A 9,348-nucleotide genomic window follows, 5' to 3' on the forward strand; every position below is an offset into this window, starting at 1 on the left:
ACATGGTCCAAAGTTTATTTTAAGACGTGGAGGCATTTTGGATTTTTCGTGACCTCTAGAGATCACGAAAGGTCACACAGGGGTAAAATACCAAATTATTCGTCTGATCACAAGAATTTAAAATATGTATAGTTTGTACTATCTACAACCTATCGTTACAGAGTTATTCTACAAAAACCTCATTTGGGGGGCCAAACGACATATTTTGGCTGTACATGGGTAACAATTTCAACTCGCTCCGATCTGAACAAAAATGGCAGCAAATTGTTCGTTTAGCTGAAAGGAATCATAAAAAGAATAGTAACTTGTCTATCTACTGTGTTAACCTACTGAGATAGAGGGTAAAATATCAAAGGCCATTTGCTGGCCATATAGGGCCCTGTTGATCGTTGACTTCCATTGCAAATAAGCAGTGCAGTACATTTTAGATGGTTTACAAGTACTATACTGTTTCCTGATTCTTATATCAAGGCAAGTAATTTGCCACCATTTCCGCCCAAATCTGAGCAAGTTGAAATTTTAACCAAAACAATGCGACCTTTTGACCCAAAAATTAAGTTTTAGTAGAAAACCCCTGTAATGATAGGACGTATATAGCACAAACTATTTATTTTTGAAATCCATGTGATCAGACGAATAATTTGGTGTATACAGGGTGTCCCAGAAAAAATTACCGAGTGAATAAAATCGCACGTAAGGCGAGAAGTGGACATCAGAATCAAACAATTTAAAATGTAGCGCCTAGCCTATTTTATTGTGCATCAAGTACGAACATTTTATTTGATTCGTTTGACTGGTTGCGAAGAAATTCACGATTACATAATGCGCGCATCAATGCAGTTCACTCCAAGTTTGATCACAGGTGATTTTTTCTTACTCACTCACCGCTTCCCGAAGTTTATGTATCTCATTAAATTTAGTCCACATTGTTTATTTTATAATCCGACGGTGTTATGTTATTCATGCTTTCACTGAAGATGATTAACAGTTTGTCCGAGAAAACTTTGATTTCTGCAATTTGAAGCTTTCCAACTTTTTAATTCTTTAGGCTGTGCAAATATGTTATATTTTAACTTTCCAAAGAATATTTGAGCCAAGAATGACAATTATCAAGTGCTTACAGTTTACGTGTGATTTTGATACCATGCAACATTAACATTGAAGTTTAGAAAAAATTGCATTACAATTTCTACGGAATATTTCAATAAAAATTCCTTTAAAAAGGAATAGGGCGAGCCACTGAGGAAGTGCCAAGATAAAGGTGTAGTTATTTTATTCGAACTGTTTTTATAAATGGGATTGTTCATAATAAGCATGTTTGTACGTTTGTCAAATGACAAGTAGGGCATGTAGTAAAAACACACTGCATAATTCTTGATAGGCAATTGTTGTCAAAAGGGTGGTTCAAAAGAAACACAAATAATTACTACAGACACATGCAATGTAGTTTTGTAATTTTAATAATAGGCCTACTGGAAAAAGAATCTTATAAAGATCGAGATAACATAAAAGCACCATCATAACACAGTAGTTATTACGTTGACATTATTATGTAAATAAGTTTATGTGCATCAGTCATATCCATAACAAAATATGAATGTCATTAGATTATTGACCAATGAAAACACAGGTAAATGAAAGTCAAGTGTTACGAAAACTAGGTGGACATCTTCCACTAATTGCCTCAGCCATGTTTGGCCCACTCACACAGCAACACACAGAGCACGTATAGGGACCCAAAAAACGTCACCCGATTTAACACACTTCGCTCTATCGTATATCTTCAGCACCACATTCAGATTTTACCTCTACCCTTCAGCTTCTCAAAACTAGGTGTATTTTATAATTTATTACTGTGCAATATTACTATTTTACTAACTCATCCGGGGGGGGGGCACTCAACTTAAATTTTGGTAGGGGTGTGCGGCGCGGAGCGCCGAACTTTCGGAACTAAGAACTGATTTTCGGGCAAAATAGAGCTACAATTGTCAGAGTTTGAGGCTCAAAGAACTGGAGCAGATCCAAATGTGGGGCATAAGGAACTGCCGGAGAGCCTGAAAAAGGGACCCTTGAGCGCCGCACATACCCGTACCACCTTAACATGTGAGTGCCCACCCCGGGAACTCATCTTCCAACTGATATTAACCCCGAGCAACTGGTAATTACATAGCCATAACACGGTCACCTAGCCACTGTGCAACACTGGGAACCAATATTTTTAATGAACCCGCTATATTCCTTTCCCGTGCTCAAATATTTTGTGAACCGGTCTCATTTTAAAGGCCATGTAAACAAAACAACACGTGTGCAATTTCAACCAATAAAAATCAATAGATGTTTGCAAAATTACCATATTTAGGTGTCTATCATTTACCGGAAATCACCGTGCTCTATCAATGAAAATCACGCATGACGTAACAGTAGTGCATTATCATGATGGTACTTGCTGCGTGATCAATTACTGGCATTGTGCGCTGATTGGGTAATCTCGGTACCTACTAAATATTCATATCAATCCATCTATGAGTCATGCATGGTTGTAAATGTCCTTTCCACAGTGTGAAGTTTTTAGTGCGTGATCAAATGTAATTTACCTGATATCATGATGACCATGATGCGTGTGTTGTGAGAAGTGCATAAATCTTCTAACAATTCAATGCTATTTTATCTCCGTGTTCTAACAATAAATGCCATCAGAATAACATTTTCACATGTCATTTTTGTCTTTAGCTTTAAATGTGTCATAATATAAATGACGTTCTTTAGTTAACTTCCACGTTTACCCAGATATTAGGCCTATTAGCAGTATCAGGTCTCTCTATCTAGTATATACACAGATTTACAGCTCATCTTAACCCCCCCCTTCAGAAAGTCCAATTGGCACGGTACATGTATAATAATTTACTTCCGAATGGTACCTTGCGCCTTTTAGCTCCACTTATTCATTTACACCGATTAAAGGATTCTCGTTAAACCAGCAAGCCTGAGTGAGGGCGTTACTGATGTTACATCAGCAGAGCCAAGTGAAGGCCAAGTATCATTAACATATTCTATACGCTATGGTATAGCGTAAAACAATTAATGTAGCCCAACTGTACGTACAATCTGGCAATACTGCTCAGTCTGAGAGAAATGAAAAATATCTGTTGCAATTTTCTGATTTGCATAAAAGTAATGCTAGTTCATGGAAGTTGTAAAACAATTATTTCTTTTAATACAAACATATTCCTTGGTAAGATAACTTTATAGCACTGTTTGAATATCAACATGAAGTAGTAATGACAAATTTAAATGGACACTATCGCCTCTGTAGTTTCCTGATTACATAGACAGCACGAATATTTCATTTTTATTCTGAAACGCCGTGAAGAAGTAAGTAGAACAAAACCCAGCGCATGGGTCGAAAATCGCTTCGCGATTTTCGCCCAAAAACTTTGATTGATGTGTTTGAGAAATATTCAAAGCCAGCTGGAATTCTTTTATGCAAAAATTCTTTGTGCAACATTTATATTAACATTAACGAAAAAAAATAACAAGTAGCGAACATCATTTTACATGCAAGCTTTCATTTTCAATGTCGTGCAGGTTTTCAAATATGAACACACTTAATTAGATGTTTTGCAAGAAATAGATTGTTTAAAAAGAACGAAAAGGATTTCACGGAACAAAATATGAAGCCCATTGACAGTTAACCACTATAGTGCGCATTGTGTTCAATGATCTTTCTTTCAAACTTGGAATGAAGTGAATTGACGTATGCGTTATGTAATCGATCATTTCTGCGCGATCAGTCAACCGATTCCAGTAAAATTGACGTATAGGATGCAGAATAAAACAGGCTACACGCTGATGTTTAGATTTTGTTATTCTAATGTATATTTCTCGACTTACGTCCAAATTCCTTCGCCCGGTAATTTTTTCTGGGACACCCTGTATGTGGACAAGATTGGAGTATTTTCAAATTTTTACCCATTACGTTTCACTACCTGAAGAGAATTGATCAAAAATTGAATTCTCTCATGAGGTTAGTATCTGTCAATGACCTCTGTCAATGAGGTTAGTATCTGTCAATGTATTGACCAGATCACCATGCTGCCAATATAGCTAGAGGCAGTACACCAGGCACAAAAAGAAACTCATCAGTTATATTCATCCTTGCTGTTCAATAACTTGATAATTATGGATTATTCTGAAATATACATTTTGTTAATTGGACTTTTCTTTCTCATTTGACATCCTGTTCGTGAACATTGAGCAAGAATTGACCAAGATATGCGCCTCCAAACTCTCAAACCCCAAAATGAAAAGTTGCAATTTTAACGATTCAATTGTGCCTATTACACTGTGTGCTTTATTGATTGGCCCGTGGTGCTTGTGTGCAATACAACGATGCGTTCCCATTGAAAATCGTTGAAAATGCAACTTTTCATTTTGGGGTTTGAGGCTTTGGAGGCGCATATCTTGGTAAATTCTTGTTCGTTTTTCACGAACAGGGTGTCAAATGAGAAAGCAAAGTCCAATTAACAGAATGTATATTTCAGAATAATCCAAAATTATCAAGTTATTAAACAGAGAGGATGAATATAACTGACGAGTTTCTTTTTGTGCCTGGTGTATATGACACACAAGGGTCAATGAGCTACATAAAAATGACCTTGTGTGGTATTCAGTTCCCAGGGAGTGAGTTTTGCCTGAGGCAATTTGTGGTTAAATGTTGATCCCTCACTATAGAGTCATTCCCGTCGAAAAAAAAAAAAAAGGAGGTGAGACATGATCAATTCTCTTCAGACAGAGAAACCTAATGCCCTGTGTGACACTTCGTGACCTCTAGCGGTAACTAGGGTTTAAATATGAAATGCCTCTACATCTCAAAATAAACTTTGGACCATGTACTTCATAATGTATATAGAAACTCTCATGCTTTTATCACTAAGTGCACAAGTTCAAATTTGGTAGCTATTCTGAAGTTTCTAAAGCACTGTTATTATTAACATCACTGTGGTTAGTTTTCTATCTTCATAATTATTTTTGTACAATACCGTCATTGTCCTCTACGTGTTTTAGGGGTAGGGTTTGGTTGAGGGTAGCCTACTGAGGATATTCTATGTCATTTGATTATAAAACTGTGTTATAAAAACATGTTTCCTTTTATGCGTTTGTTCATAGAAGATAGTGCAAATTGAAAATGTAAAAGACAGAATACACTAAAAACAAAAGACATAATTATATGCAAACACTAATTATGACTCGTTCGGATTTTTTAACCAACGTGTGTCATTACTTCACTATATTCGAGTTTCTACCTATACATTTCACATCAAAATCTACGTCATTATGTTTGTCAGTCAGTGAAAATGGTTGCAAGATACATTGTAGAAACATTGTGTATACTTATGTACCTCATAATACGAGGGTCATTCAAAAAAGTTCTACCTGTTGGGTCATAACTTTTGGTACATTCATGTGAGAAAGGTATAAAATAAAATAAAGTAAAAGAGACACCTATCATGATAAATTTGTTGGATTTTATTTTACGCTGGCAAGTTTAAGTTTTTAAGTTTACGATGGGTCAATATCATTCAGGGGCGTGTATAGTAAATTGAAGAGCGTTTTTAGAAGTTTTTGTGATCAGGTTCAGAATCAGTTAATATCATAAATCCAGTTTATTTATCATAAATGACTTTTTAATTTTGAAATTTGACCCCTTAAAGGTCATAGGGGGGTCAAATTTCAAAATTATTCAGATCCTGTTCTACTCTTGCCAAAATATTGCTCTGATCATAACGATTCAGAAAAAAGTATGCTTTGACCTATTTGGCATGCATGGTTCTCAAGTTATAATTATGCAGAAAAACATTTTGCTTATAATACCAAGCAATGGAAAAATCCCATTATTTTAATAGCCAATTGCTATTTTACAACACATGATTTGATCTTGGAAATTCCCAAGAACAATAATTATAAATATTAACCTTTCACATTACATCACCTTTTGTGGGTTTTCCCCGTTATGATGTCATTTTCACTTTACAATCTCAGGGAATTCCCAACTATCTAAAATTAGAAATGATTCAATTTGTTGTTGCTCAATTTGATGCCTGAGAGGGAATCACTAAAATGTCTCATGAAATAGATTTTAATTGTCTGACTTACTTGACTTATATGCGCAGGCCGGTGTGGCCCCTTGCGCTCTGCCGAGTAAGCCTCCTCCATTCAGTTCTGTCTGTTGCTTGTGTCTTTGCTTCATGTGGGGTCATTCCCAAGTCCCTCTGAATTTGGTCCTTCCATCTGGTTGGTGGACGACCTGGTGGTCTTTTCTTGCTGAAGTCATTAATGTAAGCTTGGTGGGGATTCCGATGTAGAGGCATCCTGAAGATGTGCCCAGCCCATTTCAAACGTCTCCGGCAGATAACATCATTGATGGAGCTAGTGATGTTGAGACTCTGTCTGATGGAGTTGTTGCGGATTTTGTCAAGTAGGGAAACTCCAAGCATTGCCCTAAGGCATCGCATTTCAAAGACATCCAGTCTGTGTCGATCGGATTCACGTAGTGCCCATGATTCTGACCCATAGGTGGCAATAGGGAGGATGAGGGACTGGTAGATCCTTACTTTCAGCGATCTGGTGATGTCATGGTTAGACCAGATGGTATTTTCAATCTACCAAATGCCCAGGCTGCCAACTTTGTGCGACGTTTAATATCCTCTTCTACTGAGGGCACACTGCTACCCAGAAAGACAAAGTTATTTACTTTGTCAATGGGCATTTGGCTCAGCATGATATCTCTTGGATCGTCAGACATGATCTTGCATTTTGTTGGGTTGATTTTCATTCCCCAGCTGCTGCATGCTTTTTCCAATTCATTAGTGGATATTAGTAGGTTCTCAAAGTCCATATCCATGAGTGTGGTGTCATCTGCATATCGGATGTTGTTAATGCACATGTCACCCATCTGCACACCTGAGCCTAGATTTTGGATGTCCGTCATGACAAACTCCAGACATAGATTGAAGAGGCATGGTGAGAGAAGACATCCCTGTCTAACACCAACTAGGACTTCAAACCAATCGGTGATCTTTCCATTTACCACAACTGAGCATTTGGTTTGCTCATACATTTTTGCAATGAGGTTCACCAGTTTGGTGTCTACTCCTACTGATCGCAGACATTTCCAAAGGGCCTCCCTCCATATGGTGTCAAATGCTGCTTTGAAGTCTACAAAGTTCCAGTGTATTAGAATGCGTCTTTCTTTAGCCTTTTCATAAATTTGGCGTACTGTAAATACCGCATCTGAGGTGCCTCTGGAACTCCTGAACCCACACTGTTCCTCTCTCTAATGGTTATCTACAGTCTGTTGTATGCAGTTAAGAACCATCCTACAGAATACTTTTCCCGGGATTGACAGGAGGGTAATAGCTCTGTAGTTGCCTGGGTCCAGTTTGTCGCCCTTTTTGTATACAAGGGTTATTAGACCTTTACTCCAGTCTTCAGGGATTTTTCCCCTTTAACCCAGGCGGCGTTGATGATCTTCAACAACATTTGTTTCAACATGGGTCCTCCTGCTTTCAACACTTCTGCTGAAATCTTATCCCAACCACACGCTTTGTTGTTTTTAAGCTTCTTGATGGCCTCTTCAACTTCATCTATTGAAAAGGGCACACTTTCTGTAGCAGGGTTGACAGGCTCCGGGATGGAGTTAAGTATATTACAGTCTCTGGGGAAGTCTGTATTCAGATGTTTACTGAAGTATTCCTCCCAGCACTTCATTACTTCCCCTGGCACTGTTTAATAACAATAGACTATTTTTTACCCATGGTGACAGAAAAAAGGAGGATAATTGTAAAAAAATGATGAAAAATTGTGAATGAAATAGAATTTTATATAAAAATTTTGTGTTTTTATGATGGTACCGCCTATAATCCTTTTTTTTTTTTTTTTTTTGCTCTTCACTTTTTCAAACCATGCAAACAATTTTTGGGTCAACAAATCACAACTTCCGTCGGCAAAAAATATTTTCGTCGGTACATTTACAAGTTGTGCCCCCTCGGTTCCAAAATCCACTGTACTTAACAGAGAGCATGAGTCTCAGGATAATTCAAAACCTTCTTAAATATCTATTTAATATCACAATGCATTTCATTACTCTCTATCTCAGTTTCAGTATTCATTATAAATCAAAGCAATACTAAGCAAAGATGCGTGTCAATCATCACCATTAACACCATTTAATAATTTCATTTAACAAAATTGACAGATTATTGTGACTTACAAAACAAGGAACAGAAAGTAATTGGGCATATGCCAATTCTCAGAACACTCTTGGACATCAAACGTTTCAAAATTTGGTCACTGTTAGTACATTTGTTGGTCCACTGATAAATCAAGTCTTCATGATTTGTTTCCACCGATCCTCTGTTTGAACACATTGCTGCTGATAAAGTTTCATCATGATGTTTTCACTGATCTACCTGTTTCCTATTATCATTTCCATTCTGGAATCATCCGGTGAATTCATCTACCCAAAAGGGTTACCTGGTAAGGTACACAACATGACGGCATTAGACTGTAGCAATAGGAAACTTATAAGTATTCCACTGCTGAAAGATGACAATGTCAAGACTTTAGATTTGAGTTATAATCAACTTGAAACTGTCAACGGGACAAGTTTCATTCATCTTACTTCACTTCATGAATTAGATTTGAGCCATAATTATATGAATAATATATGTTTTCAAACAGCCTTGTCCCTGCGAGCTTTGGATTTCAGCTACAACAACATTCTCAATATCAGCACCGATACATTTATAGGACTGGATAAGCTGGAATCTCTAGATCTAAGCCATCAAACCCAACTGACATTGCATGGAAGCCCATTTTGGTCAACGGCATCTTTGAGAAGGCTAGATATTGCACAAAGTGGTTTGTCTAATTTACCGCCATCAGTATTCAGTGGGTTACATGCCCTGCAAGAGCTGAATATATCCTGGAATTTAATGGAGTTTACAATCCCTGATTCTGTTTTTCAAGGTTTGACTAGTTTAACTCACTTGGATGTAAGGAACAATGATTGGCTAATTATACCAGCTGCTCTGTTCAAAGACCTCATCAGTCTGGAATATTTAGACCTATCCAGCAATAGATTGCGCTTACCAAAGACACTGTTTCAGAATCTCATCAGTCTGAACAATTTATTCATATCAAGCTTACCAGAGACATTGTTTGTGAATCTCATCAGTCTGGAATATCTAGATCTATCCAATAATCACATATTAGGCTTACCAGAGACATTGTTTATGAATCTCTTCAGCCTGAAATATTTAGATCTATCTTACAGTCACCTCTCTAGTT

The sequence above is a fragment of the Amphiura filiformis genome, chromosome 10, assembly GCF_039555335.1.
Source record: "Amphiura filiformis chromosome 10, Afil_fr2py, whole genome shotgun sequence".
NCBI classification, from domain to species: Eukaryota; Metazoa; Echinodermata; class Ophiuroidea; order Amphilepidida; family Amphiuridae; genus Amphiura; species Amphiura filiformis.